The sequence below is a fragment of the Muntiacus reevesi genome, chromosome 5 (genome assembly GCF_963930625.1).
Source record: "Muntiacus reevesi chromosome 5, mMunRee1.1, whole genome shotgun sequence".
NCBI classification, from domain to species: Eukaryota; Metazoa; Chordata; class Mammalia; order Artiodactyla; family Cervidae; genus Muntiacus; species Muntiacus reevesi.
Genome location: NC_089253.1, coordinates 38074616 through 38087873, shown reverse-complemented (window position 1 = coordinate 38087873; position 13258 = coordinate 38074616). Strand labels below are relative to the sequence as shown.

Below are 13258 nucleotides of genomic sequence, written 5' to 3'. Positions count from 1 at the left end.
GGGCGGCGGGTGGGCAGGGGGCCTCCCACGGCCCCTCCCTTGGCTCTCCTTCCCACTCATTTCTCTTGCGTAAGGAGGAGGAGGAGGTGCCCTCCCATCACCAGGGGAAAATTTAAAGAAGGGAGGAAGTGAAAAAGTGGGAGAAACAGTGGGAAGGACTGGGGAACACTGGGCGCAGCCTGGAGGGGAAGGGAGGAGACCAAGAGGAAGGACACCCCGGGGGGCAGGCTGAGCAAGAGAAACACTGCTCTGGGGGTCCCGGGCTGCTACCGGCGCCTGTGACCTGAGGACCCTGGACCAGACAATTTTACCTATGCCTTCTTCTTCCTTCTTATCACAAAGTCCATGTTCTCCATAGAAAACAGAAACAAACAAAAAAACAGAAATCATCCAGGATCCCTCCAGGAAAATTAACTACTAAGATCTGTGTAGTCGTTCTTCCCCATTCAAATACAGGACCATTCTGTACCTGCCACATTTTTTTTTTTTTAAACTGAGCCAGAGAAGGTGAATATTTCTCCTCACTAAACGTTTTTCTAGCCCAGTCTTCCCTCATTATTGTACAGCAGTCCATGTGCATGCAGTATGTGAGTTTATTCAACCAATTTCCAACTGGTGGCCATTAGGCTGTTTCCCCTTCTCACTGTGAGAAAAGCCCCACAGCTGGACCCAAGGCGGGGTGGTGCTGGCTACTGGGGGCTCCTGGCCCCCATCTAGGGTGCATTCTCCCCCAGCAGAGGCAGGGCCTTGTGTGAAGTATGGGGAGGTGGGTAGAAGGGTCTTGCCCTTCTCCACCGCTCTCAGACAATGAGTGATTTCCAGGGACTCTCAAACTTGGCTAGGCAGAGAGGAGGTGGGTAAACGCAGGTTCCCAGGCCCCACCAGGCATTGTGAAAGCCAGTGGTCCGAGGTAGGGCCCAGGAACCGACAGCTGAGCCCATCAAGGTCAACCCCAAGAGATTCTGAGGCTGGGTGAGAGATGCCCTCCTGAAGAGGATGAGGCCCAGCATGCTTCTCTTCCCTGAGTGAGCTGAGGAGGCACCTCAGAGCTGCTTGAACTGCAGGGTCCTGGGCCCCCCTCCAGAGATTCTGATTTAGTGGGGGAAAGGGCGCCCTGAGATTCTGACCTTTCTAACCTGTTTTCAGGTGTTGCTGCTGGTTCATGGGCCACACGCAGGAGCACTCAGACTAAACTGGCGTGGGCACCGTGTCCAAGTACAGTGGGCAAGTGCAGGTGCCAGGCACCCGCCTGGAAGGGCAGTCACAGCGGGCAGTGAGTGCGCTCTTCTGAGGGCGTGAACACTGCCCCGGCCGCTCAAGGTGAGCCTTGCGCTCGCGAGCCTCGTCCCAGGGGGCGGATCTGGGCCCCACTGGCCTCAGAGGGAATCTGCAGGATCTTAGTTCTCCAGCTGGGGACAGAACCCGTAACCCCCGCAGTGGAAGCGTGGGGTCCCAGCCACTGGACCACCAGGGAAGTCCCTAAAGCGGCCTTTGCTGGGACCTGAACTCCGTCATCCTGTGTCATCCTCCTGACACTCCTCCGACGCAGGTCAATTATTGCCGATTTTACAGCCGAGATTCTGCAGCTGAGAGGTTATGTGACGTTGTTAAGGTCTCATAAGTGCCACCAGCAGGAGCTGCAACAGGAAGCTGGATGGTCCAGCCCGAGTCCCGGTTCCTCACCCCAACTCTCAACACCCTCTGCAGTTTTCCATTCAAGCCCCACAATCATAGCAAGAGGTGAGACCTCAGAGACCAGGGGAATCAAACCAACTGCTCAGAAGTGCTCCCAGGGAAATGCAGACGGGGCTCGGGGGTGGGCTGTCTGCTGTGTCCACACCCGCGTCCTTCCCTCTGGGCCCACTCTATCGGTGGCCCTGGTCTGGGTGGGGGTTGCGCCTCCTGAAACCTACAGGCTCTGTGGACACGGTGGGGGTGGGGTGGGGGGAGCAGGAAGCGGGAACTGGGGTGGAGCTACCAGGAGCTCAGTTTGGTCTGAGGACATTCTTTCTTCGCAGCCAGACTCAGCTCTATGTGTGCCTTTTGAAAGGCAGCAGAGAATATCTGTGCTCAGCCCAACGAGGCTGGCCCCTTTCAACCTTCCCCTTGCTGCCATTTCCAATTACAACTTCAGAGGCGCCTGTAATTTATACTTCTCAGGATGCACTGCTCCAGCCGCTTTATGATGGGAGTTCATTACACCATTAAGGTTAAACTTTTATAAAGTACTGAGCAGGTGGTGGGCTGGGCGCCTGGCTTAGTTACCACCGCCGGAAGCCTGCTGAATAGGGTTCACCTGGGGTGGAGGGGGGAGGGATCAGGTTCTCTGAAGGGGCCAAGAAATGGAGAAGGCGGTCCCAGAGAATGGGGGCCCTCCGTTAGCCATTTATTACGCCGCACGGTGGAGCAGGCAGGCAACAAGGGGAACAATCTGCAGCAGCTCAGCAAGGCTGGCAGGGGGTGTGGGGGTGAGAGGAAGCCCCCCCCCACCCCCGTGCGGCCTGCCAAGGCCCAGGGTCTGAGCCATGGACGGGCCCACACGTGGGCAGTGACAAAGGAGACGGGAGGCTGGTCTTCTCAGCAACAGGGTGTCTCCAGGAGAGGTCTTCCTTTTTTAGGAACCTGTCCTTCCTGGGCCTAAGGGGTCCCCCAACCCAATGCCAGGTGGGGGAGCAAGAAGGAACACCCCCCACCCGAGAGCAGGGGCCAGACCAATGAGGGTCCGAGGCCCAGGCAGCCAGCTGCAAACACACGGCCTTGAGCAGGTTTCTTCAATCCTCCAAGGAAGCTGAGATCCTCAGCCCGTCCCTCAGCTGTCAAACGCACGTGCCTCCCTCCCAGGGCACGGCCCCAGCACAGACCTGGGTGGGCGCCCACTGCACCAGAGCTGTGTCTGTTCTTCTCATTAAATGAGTTAACTGCAGACAGAGCTCTGAGGAAGGTGTGCCCAGCCGGGAGAGGATTCTTGGCGCTTTGTTGCCGTTGTTACATCGTCTGTTTATGTATCCGGCCCTAACCTGGGAACTCTCTGAGGAAGCGGTGGTAACTTTGCTTACTCCCAGCTCCAGGCACAGAACTTTGGCCTGCAGTAGCTGCTTGACCAGGGTCCCTGAGAGCGGGTGGACGGGAGTTTTACAAGTGGCGGGGCTGTTCCTGGCTCTGCAGGCTGGCCTGGGTCCCGGGGACGGTGTCGGGCGGAAGACCAAGTTCTCTCAAAGGTATGAGTCTGAAGCCACCTCTTGAGAAACATTCCTTGACTTCCTAGGAGGAAAGAGACTCCAGATGTGGCTGGGTTTTCTGGCTCCGGGACACCGGGGTTGACTCGCCTTCTCCTTCCACAAGTCCCGGAACCCAGGAGGTTGAAGCAGGGGGGTCTGCTGGCTCAGGAAGCACCACTGTGGCCCGGCAGGCTGGCCTCCGCCAGTCGCGGGAGAGGCTGCCCCAACCGACAGGCTCCCAGGGCTGGACAGGACCGGATGGGACTCTGGACTTGTCAAGGTCGTCCGCGTTCTTGGCTGTGAGTCCAAGTCGTGACCCCCGTGCTCGGGATGCAGTCTCACCCACGGCCCATCTTCCCACAGTCGTGGGGATGGTGAGGGGTGGGGGGACGGCCGCTTGGCACAAAGGGGTCAGAGATTCTCTAAGGAAAGACTGGCCTCTCCCAGAGACCTCAGGGGAGGAAAAGGTGGATGAAAGAAAAAAAAAAAAAGAAAAAAAAGGCAGCCGGATGGAAGAGGCGCCAAAGGGAAGGAAACCAAACTAGGAGAGGAACCAAGAGGGACGGGCCACCTCGGAGAGTGCTGGGGCGGGTACAGGGTTGGACGCCAGAGGGCCGGTGGGCCACTGCCAGCCCTGAGAAGCGCCAGGGTTGCCTGGCTGCAAGATGCAGCCTCACGAAAGCGGTGGCGGGGGTCCCCTGGGGGACAGATGAGTGGACGGCAGCTAACATTTACAGTGCTCCTGGCATTGAGCGCAATGTCCAAAGAGGTGGCATCTCATTTGATCCCAACAGCTGCCCGGCGTGCCGTGTTCCACTAGACACCCCCCCAACTTTAGAGACGAGGAAACTAAGGCTCTGAGAGTTGAGGGACTTGTCCACATAGCAGTGGACTCGAATGGAACTTTATGCTGAAGTCCATGTTCGCAGGCCCATGTTACACTGACTTTAAAGAGAGAACAAATTGGTGCTGGGTGATTGGAAGAATGAGAGGGGCAGTGTGGTCTTGGGAGGCTCGGCCGTGCCGAGAGGGCTGGATGGGCAGTGCCAATCAGGAGGCAGTGCATCCAATGAGACTGCAGAGGCCATGACGGTTCGCTGGGCCCAGGGCTGCCGGGAGGACCCAGGCCGGCCCGAAGCTGCAGCGGGGCAGCTGGCCCAGGGCAGCGCGGAGCTCCTATGAAGCAGAGTCTGATGTAATCCCCGCCTGCAGAGGGCGGAAACTTGGGAAATGAAACCAGCCGTCACCTCGCGGCAGCCCGGCCACAGATTTCCAAAGGCCATGCCAGGCGGGCCTCGCCCCTGCCACAGTCTGAGGCCTCTGCCCTCCTCCCCGGGGCCTGGGGGAGAACCACCTCCCCACCCCACCCCACCCCCCCGCCGCCCCCAGACCCAGTCCAGTGCTGAGACGTGCTCAAAGTAAAGCTGATGAGAAAGCAGAGGGTTTCTAGCCAACGCCCTGGGAAGCCTGCCATCGGGAGACTAACGGTCTCACCACCTTCCGGAGCAGACACGGGGCTCACCTCTCCACCAGGCTTTCCGCATACTTGGAGGGGTGAGGGGAGGTACCCCGGGGCGGCGTGGTGAGGCATCCTCTGTCCGCACCGAACCTGCCTGAAGCGACCTGGTCAGGCTGCCCGGGCAAGTGGCAGACGAGACGGGTGGTGAGGTCGGAAGCTCAGGCAGGCCCCGTGCACTTCCGCATGACCCAAGGCCCCAGGGCAGGCGGGGTGGCCCCCAAAGGGCCCAGATGGTCAGCCATCCGGGACACCAGACTGTGGCCTGGACCCCTTGAGGGACCTCCTGCCCTGCTTTTGGCCCAACAGGGTCCTCAAGCAAGGCCTTCCAGCTGGTAAACCACGGAATTCACTAGTCCGTGCAGGCAGCTCAGAGCGTGGGTGTAGATCCCTGGCCCGGGTGTATGCCCAGTCGTAAGCATTCCTGGCCTTCATGCCAGCTTCTGAAGCTTTGAATCTCACACACAAGCAATTCTAACCCCCGACCAGCAGAGTGTCTTTCCCACCCAGCATCGCCTCCGAGCATGGGCACAGCCAGAGAAGGAGACAGAGTAAATATCATTGTTACTGTTACACAAATGGGGCAACTGAGGCTCGGAAAGGCTGAATGACTCATCTGAAGTTGCCCAGCAGAGCCAGAGGCAGGATCCAAGCCTGGCAGCCTCCACCTGCCTTGCTGTCTCCCTAAAATCACCCATCCTGGGACCCTTGGAATGGGTGCTCCTGATCCCCACGGCAAAGGAGGCAGCCCAACACAGGCCAACACATCAGACCAGACAAGCGAAAGGTTTGAGGCGGCTGGATAAATATACAGATATCGGATAAACAGGCCAGAGATGGAGAGAGGAGAGAATTACAGGAGGACGAGGCCAGCACCCTGTATCTCAAGGCTGCTGGAGTCCAGGAAGCCCTGCTCTCTGTCAGCTGACTGCCCAGAGCACATTTCCACACCTCACCTATAAAACGGGTTAATACCACCTGCCTCTCAGGTGGTGATGGGGATTAAATGAGCTAACGCATGAAAAGTGCTTAGCATGGCGCCTGGCATGTTTGGTAAGTGCTATTTGCCATCATTGTTGGTCTTCAGTGAGAACATGCATTAGTGAGGGGAGCAAGCCACGAACATTTAACAACACAGGCTCAGAAGGGCTCCGTGCTCCGTCCCCTGACCACGTCACGTAGTACAGTCCTGGAGTCAATGGCAGGGGGTGGGGAAGAAAGGCATCACAGTAGATGCGGGCACTGTGCAGGCCTGAAGGAGAGGCAAGGCTCAGAGAGGAGAAGGTAGGGTCCTGGGCTCAAGCCCTGGCTTCCCACCTACTTGCTGTGTGTCCTTGGGCAGGTAACTCACCCTCTCTGAGCCTCCTATAAGACACAAGTGGAGTGGGATGAGGAAGTAGAGGGATACTTAATCACAAGGAGTAAGTGGGATTCTTTCTGTGCTGTATGCTGTCCCAGGTTGAGTTCCCAGCAGTCACAAAATGGAAACTATTGTTATTATTACTGTTATTGGTGGCTGAGCAAAGGTTCCTGGAGACAGATGCCCTGAGGCCTCCCGACCCCTCAAACCTGAAACGGTCTGGCAAGAGCCAAGGACAGGGCTCTGGCCCTAAGGTGGGTGGGGGCGGGGAGCCAGAGGAGCGGCCTCACCGAGCTCACCCCACGTGAGGCCGGCCCAGTGGGAGCTGCCGCATGCTGGGAGGTGCAAGGCGGATTGTATATAATAAAGAGACATCAATAATAAATTAACCTCAAGGAAGTCCAGGAACATCAATCATAAATTAATTAAATGGCTCCGGAAAAGGCAAGGACAAGGAGCCTCTTCGGGGCGGCAAACTGCCTCACCTTACACGGCACGGCCCACCCTCCTGCCCCTGGCCCGCAGGGTCTGTGGCCACGGGCATCTCCAGGTGGAGGAGTTGGTCCTCAGGAACAGCTCCCCAAATGCAGGTGAAGCTAAGCCCATCTCTCCTCCCACCCAGCCTCCAGCTCAGAGAGCTCTCAGACACTGAGAGGGTTTCTGATGAAACTTCCCAGAATAGTAACCTCCTGGGCTGAACTCGGGCAGGCAAAATTTCAAGGGGTAATGTGATGAGAAAATGATCAGACGCCTGGAAAAAAGTGTGAGGAACACTGGAGCCCCCTTGCTGGGTGCTTGGGGATGAAGGAGCACAGCCTCCTTCAGGGCATCCCAGACAGCCTCCTGCTTGCACCCCCAGCCTGGAACCTACCCCCCCCCCCCACCCCGAGTCAAAGCAGCTGGAAGGCAAGTGTGGGAGCCACATCTGAGTCCCAGAAGAGGCTCTGCCCTAGGCCCCGCCTCTTACTGACCAAAGTGACAAGCCTCGTGACCTCCACCTTCCCAGCCTCCCGAGGGCGGCTACTGCCTGGGTGCCAGCCTCCCCATTCCCGCCCCCCAGCACCCCTGGCACACTCTCGCTCAGAACACTGTAGTGACTGCCCACGTTCAAGGACTGGACCTTCTGCCTCATGGTTGTGGCTCTTGGGGACCCAGCCCCAACTCACTTCTCGACCTTTTATCACTTCCGTTTCCTGCTCCCACGGTCAAACCAGACCACAAAAGGTCAGCCCCTCACTTTCTCAGCCATTGCTGCTGTTTCCTCTACAATCACCTGGCTGGCCAGATTAAAGGCCATGGCCACTTAAGTCTCCCCTGATCTTTGTGGTTTGAGCCGCTCTCTCTCCTTTGACCTCTGGTAGCAGCCACCTCTTGATGTTACAATGGAGACCTCCAGGTCCATCTCACAGCTTCTCAATAGGTTGTGAACACCAGATTCCTACCTTATGGGTGCTGGTATGGCCACTCTGGCTTCCCAGGTGGCTCAGTGGTAAAGAATCTGCCTGTAATTGCAGGAGACGCAGGAGATGTGGGTTTGATCCCTGGGTGGGGAAGGTCCCCTGGAGTAGGAAATGGCAACCCACTCCAGTATTCTTGCCTGGGAGATCCCATGGACAGAGAAACCTAGTGGGTTACAATCCATGGGGTCGCAAAGAGTCAGACACGACTGAGCATGCACGCATGCGTGTCCACTTCATCTTCATGGCCCTCACTGACCTCCAGCCCTCAGAAGGTGCTCAAGAAATAACTATTAGCTCCATCGGAATGGGAACATATGCCAGGGACCACAACATTATCTTGAGTATGATTCTATTGACAGATACGCCAGATTCCATCCATGCCAAGAGTAGGGTGGAGCTAATTTCTCCTCATCAAGAAAAGGGACATGACCTATTGTGTCTCCCCCTGGTGCTAATATATGCAGATTAGGATGAAGTTGCTTGTTTTGTGGGAAAGATCCTGACTGCAGGAGCAGAAGCACTTAGCGAGGGTACTTCTCACGACTGTGATCTCTCCACTCACCAGGCATGCGGTCCTTATAACTCCTGCTCCCCCTGGGAGGTTTTACTGTCCCCATCTTACAGATGGGGAAACTGAGGTGTAGAGAGGCACCAGGATTCGAACTCGGGTCTGTTTGACCCCAAAGTCCCAAGTCCTAAGGCCCATGGGCTGTGCTGCTCTCTTCTGTCACCCGAGTGGACTGTCCCCGGCTGACTTCCCCGGGGGCTTGGGGAGGAGGCGGGAACAGGCGTTGTGCGAACATATATGGGCGTTGGAACCACTACCCCCAGCCTGGGCTTCCTTCTAAGGAATACTGAGAAAGCAGAAAGGCTGCTCCGGTAAGAATCACACCGAGACATTAAGCTCCTCTTCCCCAAGCTGGAAGGCGACCCCTCCCCCTGCCTCCCACTGTTTTCTCCTGCTTCAAGGGGCTCAGCAACACCCCAGCGCACACACCCACTGACACCAGGCCAGCCAGACACAGGAGCCCACGGGCTCCCCCGCCACCAGGCGCTCCTCCCGCTCAGCCCTCACTTCCCACAGAAACACTTGCTTACGGGCACACGCGGCTCCGCACACGTGCACACGCCCGGCAGCCCTGTGGCGGGAATGGCCCCACCCCTGCCCATCTCCACCACGATCCTGCTGAGGATCGGGGTACTTCTGCCCGTGAAGGTGGCCACACCACTCCCCTCTACATCACCTCCCCGGAACCCTCCCTCAGCGGCCAAGAGGACCCCACAGGGAGGATGGTTTTCTGCATCCTCCTCACTAGCACACCCACTGCCCCATCCACCTTAGAGATCCCATGCAGCCAAAGTCGGAATCAGAAAGGAAAAAGGACAAGATAAACAGCCTTCAGCCCTGCCCGCTGGGACATAACCACATCCCACAACGTCCCAGGCTCCACGGCGCTAGATTTATTGTCCTCTGACCGCATTGATAATTCCCCAGCGCCACATGCCTGGTCCGCTTGAGTGTGTTAGTCGCTCAGTCGTGTCTGCCTCTTTGCGACCCCACAGACTGTAGCTCTCCAGGCTCCTCTGTCCATGGAATTCTCTAGGCAAGAACACTGGAGTGGATTGCCCTTCCCTTCTCCAGAGGATCTTCCTGACCCGGGGATCAAACTCCGGTCTCCCACATTGCAGGCAGGTTCTTGACCAACTGAGCCACCAGGGAAGCCCCTGCTGGAGTGTAAGGCAAAGCAATTCCAGGGAGAAACTGAACTCAGATGGAGCACTGGGCCAACAGGTGATTAAACCCGGAGCGGGATCCCTCTCTGGTCCTGGAGAGAGGGGATGCAGGGAGGGTCCGTGCCTTCAGCTGTGGCCTAGAAGCCTCTGTCCAGAGATGCCCGATCCCCTGGCACCCCTGCTGCTGAGCAGCTGGGCACCATGATTTACGAGGCAGCTGAGGTGGAAAGGTTGCCAGGAGCTGAGTTAAGCAACTTTTTGAGAAACATGGACAAAGAAAGGGGAATAGGACTGAGGACCAGAGTTGAAAAAAATCTTGGCTCCAGAGAGCCCTCGATGGCCACTCCTGTGTTACCAGTTCCCTCCCCTCAGCTGGAATCTGCTCAAAACCATGACAAGGGGTGGTGGTGGCCTGGCGGGGCTCCTGGTGGCCTCAAACCCTGAGGACTCGGAAGACAGTCCTGCTCTGCTTTGGGCCAACAGAGGCTGGGTCCTCCCAGGTTGGCTTCTCCCATCTCCCCCGCCTGCTCGCCTGTGCAGAGTCCCAGCCTCCCAGGCAGATGGCAAGGGGTGGCTGCAAAGGGCTCTGGATCCCCAAACCACAAGGCTGAGCCACCAACCAGAACACAGGCAGAGGTGTGGAGGGTGCGCTGAGGGGACATGACCGTTCAATATTCACACTGGGGAGGCCTGAGGCTTCCTCTGAATGGACTCTCACTAGGAGAGCATTCCAAGCAGGAGCTGAAGTGCTGGCAACTCCTGGGGAGGCAGCAAAAGGGGCCGCGGGGAGCACACACGATAGGCCTCCGGCACCCCGAGGATGACCTGGGGACAAGTGGCTGAGGAAGCACCAGGCAGGTGGCGACCCCTGGGAAGGCACGGTCCTTGGCCTGGACAAGTCAGCTCACCATCCGGGCCCTGGTAGGATGTATCCTCCTCCGCCCCTCATGCCGTGACACTGCAGCGTGGACATAGGGCAAAAACTTTCTACTTGGGGACCAAGCTTGTGAAATGGGATGCTGGCTAAGGCAGATACTCCTGCGGAATGCTGGAGAAACGGGCCTGGGTTCATGGAATCCGGCCTGCCAGTGTGAAGCTTTCGAGCCATGGGGTATGTAATTCAGGCTCTGCAGCCCATTATTAGTAACTGGGCCCCAGTGGTGTAAAGAAAAGACCCTGGCAGCCACCCTCACTCATATTCTTCACCTGGGTCAGCCCTTCAGGTAGAAGTGGGTCCTGGGAGATTCCTGCTACACCTGTCCGCTCTCAAGAGGCCCGCTCTGAGGGTGTCCATCACCCCTTCTCCCTGCCCTCTGCACTCCTCATGGGCCCCAGCCTCCTGCCATCTAGCCTCCACCTCCGTCACAGGACCACCCTGCCCCGTGTCCTGGTGACTCTGACCCACTTGGCTTTCTTTAGGCCACGGCCCCCCAAAACACAGATGTGGCTGCTGCCCACTCACATCCTCTGAACCGAGAACCAAAGTAACTTCTCAAGAGAAAACACACACACGTCCAAGTCATGCTCCCACCCGGGTACCCCAGATCTGCCAGCCACAGATACCTCCCAGCCCTGCACGGCCAAAGGCACGTCTGCAGCCCCAGCGAAGGGCTTTCTCCTGCTCAGGCCACTCCTGCAGGGCTCTCCAGTGGCTGCGGCCATGCTCGGACCGTCCTCGGGAAACCTGGGGCCTGGTTCCAGCTCAGCAGCTGACTCACAGTGTCAACAGATCCCACTTTCCCCACCAGGAGCCTTTACGCTCAGGGCCTCTAATTCCCTACGACAGGCCCTTCCTCCCCACTCACATTCCATGCTTCCACCTCCTCGGTCTCCGGCCCTGGTCTCTTCACCTGAGGATAATCCCTGACCCCTGGACAGGTCTTCACAAAGGGTTTCTGCAGGCACCATCTTTCACCCTCTGCGACCACCTTCCGATGTGGCTGTGAGAGGTAAAGTCACCTGCTCAAGGTCACACCAGTGAGACTGGAATTCAAGTCTTCTGGCCCCAAGTGCACCAGACAGTACTCCAGCTTTGAGGAACCGCAGCAGCATCTCCAAGCACCCACTTGGGCAAATGAGTTGCCAGCCCCACCCTAGTCACCTATACCCTCAGTCTGGTCTTTCTGGACTGCTAAAGGCCCAGCCTCATTTATTCTTCTCTTGCGATTCCACTTCCCCAAGAGATCCACGAAGACCTAACAATTTCCTCCCACATCCTAAGACTTCTCTGGGGGTGGGGTGGGGGGTGGGTCTGTAAATTGCCCCTCTGTGAAGTAGGGCATATGTGATGCTGAGTGTGACCCTCACCCAGAGCTTCCCAAAGGATCGGTGAGGGCAGACGCAACCCCAACACACTCCTGGTGGCTGCAGACTCGTCTTTCAAACATGCCCCAAATGATCCTCTGGACCCAAAGGCTTCTGAGCATCACAGACACCATCACCCCAAGGAAAAGGCAGGGCCCGGGAACCACAGATGGCTGGAGCCCTACGCCTCCCCCTGCCCACGGACATGGCCCACCTCTCAGCCCTGCAAATGTCTCAGGACACGTGTTCAGAGACAGTGAGCAGAGCTGAGAACCACCCACCCCTCCCCTCTTCCCCAAAGCTGGATGAATTCATGAGCCCAGGATGAGGCTGGTGCCTGGACAGGTCTCCGTCTGGGTCACCATCAGGGTCTTCAAGGTAGAAGCATCTCCTGGTAGCTCTCTTCCATGTCCATTATAAAGGACACCAACCCTCTCCCAGACTTCTGCATTCCTCAGTCCCCCAGTGCACCCAGCAGACGTTAAAGGTGGGTCTCTGTGCCAGGAGCAATACCCCCCCCTCATACCCAGAGGGGGAGGACAGGCATTCACCCTGCCCGTCCACCAGGGTCTGAGGGCCACGGATTCTCCCCTCGCAGGACCAGGCTGCCCCAGCACTAGGCTGTGCCGGGGCCATTTCTCACAGTCACAGCCAGGAACTCCTGCCACGCTGAGGACACACATTCTTCAAGCCCTGGGTGCCATCACTCCAGACCATCTCAAGGCCAGAACCATTGGACACCTTACTAATGAGAGCACTTCCTCACACCCCTGCCGGGGTTACCACCATGCGCCCACCAGCTGGCCACCGCCACCCCAGCAGGAGTCCGATGGCCGGGCCCATCACCTGCCCGCACAGAGGGCTGCGCCCGCCTCACACCTGGGCGGCCACCACCACACCAAGGTGGGGGTGAGTCTCCTTCTGACACCCGTGCCAGGAAAACCACGCTGCCCACGCCCGCGCCACGCGTGTCACCCTTCCCACATCGGTGCCAGGGGCTCCATGGATCCCACACCTGTCACGGGCGCGCGCGGCAGCCGCACCTCCGCCTGCGGACCCGTCGGGCGGGCCATCTCGCGCCTTGGACACTGCCCAGCTGCCGCGCCGCTCTCACCGCGCCCAAGCCCGGGGCCCGGCCCGCCGCACCCGCGTCCGCCTTTACCTCCAGCCCGCCGCAGGGCTCGGCCCGCCGCCACCACCGCGACCGCCACCTCCATCCTGGGCTCCCCAAGGCCCCGATTCACTAACGCCGCTTCCGCAGGGCGCCGGCGCCGGCGCGAAGGCCGCCTCCGCCCCCCGGGGGACGCTGCGTCCTTTACGTAAACCCCACTCCGCCGCCAGCGGTGACCATGGCGACGGCCGTGGGGTGGCAGCGCCCCCTGGTGCCAGGGAGGGGAGTGGCGCCGAGGCCGGAGGGAGCGGAGTCTTTCGCGGGCTGGGGCCCGGCGCGTGGGGGCGGTGGGCGCTGCGCTTCTGCCGCCGCTGGGGCTCCGTGGGCGGCCGGGAGGGGCACGACCCGCCGCGCGGCATGCGGGGAAGGGAGCCGCCTGGGTCCCCCTCCTGCAGGCCCCGCGTGACCGGGTTTAGCGTGGGAGAGGGGGAAAAAAAAAGCGTGTAGGATCACTGGAGAACTAGTTCATTTGGGGGGAGGAAAGAGGGAGCTGGA

General features: G+C 58.8%; 1 protein-coding gene across 1 annotated transcript in view; it reads right to left on the bottom strand.

The window, feature by feature from the left end:
- Positions 1-12883, bottom strand: part of DAGLA (diacylglycerol lipase alpha) — a 72252-nt gene extending 59369 nt beyond the window's left edge. Inside the window, exon 1 of the mRNA XM_065937467.1 lies at positions 12755-12883. The gene's annotated coding sequence lies outside the window, so the exon portion shown is untranslated. The remainder of the gene's footprint in view (positions 1-12754) is intronic.
- Positions 12884-13258: the final 375 nt, after the last annotated feature.